Source organism: Dama dama, unplaced genomic scaffold (genome assembly GCF_033118175.1).
Source record: "Dama dama isolate Ldn47 unplaced genomic scaffold, ASM3311817v1 ptg000263l, whole genome shotgun sequence".
Taxonomy (NCBI): Eukaryota; Metazoa; Chordata; class Mammalia; order Artiodactyla; family Cervidae; genus Dama; species Dama dama.
Window position 1 is genome coordinate 70,101 of NW_026871042.1, and position 1,402 is coordinate 71,502.

Here is a 1,402-nt window from a genome sequence, read left to right on the forward strand (position 1 = left end):
ATACATGAGGAGCATGAAACGGGTTGAAAAATAGGAGAAGCATGAAGTGGTGTGGAAAAACATCAAGAGCCTGAAAAGGTGTGAAAAATATGAAGAGCTTCAAAAGGTGTGAAATACATGAGGAGCAAGAAACGATCTGAAAAATAGGAGGATCAAGAAGCGGTGTTCAAAAACATGAAGAGCCTGAAAAGGTGTGAAAAATAAGAAGAGCTTCAAAAGATGTGAAAAATAGGAGGAGCATGAAGCGGTGTTGAAAAACATAAAGAGCATGAAAACTTGTGAAAATTATGAAGAGCTTCAAAAGGTGTGAAAAATATGAACAGCTTCAAAAAGTGTCAAAAATGAGATCAGGATGAAGCGGTCTGAAATATAAGAGGAGCATAAAGTGTTGTTGAATAACATGAAGAGCCTGAAAAGGTGTGAAAATATGAAGAGCTACGAAAGGTGTGAAATACATGAGGAGCATTAAACGGTCTGAAAAATAGCAGGAGCATGAAGCAGTGTTGAAAAACATGAAGAGCCTGAAAATGTGTGAAAAATATAAAGAGCTTCAAAAGGTGTCAAAAATATGAGGAGCATGAAACGGTCTGAAAAATAGGAGGCACATGAAGCGGTCTTCAAAAACATGAAGAGCCTGAAAAGGTGTGAAAAATATGAAGAACTTCAAAAGGTGTCAAAAATATGAGGAGCATGAAATGCTTTGAAAAATAGGAGAAACATGAAGCGAAGTTGAAAAACATGAAGAGCCTGAAAAGGTGTGAAAAATATGAAGAGCTTCAAAAGGTGTGAAAAATATAACGAGCTTCAAAAGGTGTGAAAAATAGGAGGAGCATGAAATGGTCTGAAAAATAGGAGGAGCATGAAGCGGTGTTCAAAAACATGAAGATCCTGAAAAGTTGTGAAAAATGTGAAGAGCTTCAAAAGGTGTGAAAAATATGAGGAGCATGAAACGGTCTGAAAAATAGGAGGAGCATGAAGCTGTGTTCAAAACATGAAGAGCCTGAAAATGTGTGAAATATATAAAGAGCCTCAAAAAGTGTCAAAAATATGAGGAGCATGAAACGGTCTGAATAATAGGAGGAGAATGTAACGGTGATCAAAAACATTAAGAGCCTGAAAAGGTGTGAAATATATAAAGAGCTTCAAAAAGTGTCAAAAATATGAGGAGCATGAAACGGTCTGAATAATAGGAGGAGAATGTAACGGTGATCAAAAACATGAAGAGCCTGAAAAGGTGTGAAAAATATGAAGAGCTTCAAAAGGTGTGAAATATGAGGAGCATGAAACGGTCTGAAAAATAGGAGGAGCATGAAGCGGTGTTCAAAAACAAGAAGAGCCTGAAAAGTTGTGAAAAATATGAAAAGCTTCAAACGGTGTCAAAAATGAGATGAGCATGAAACGG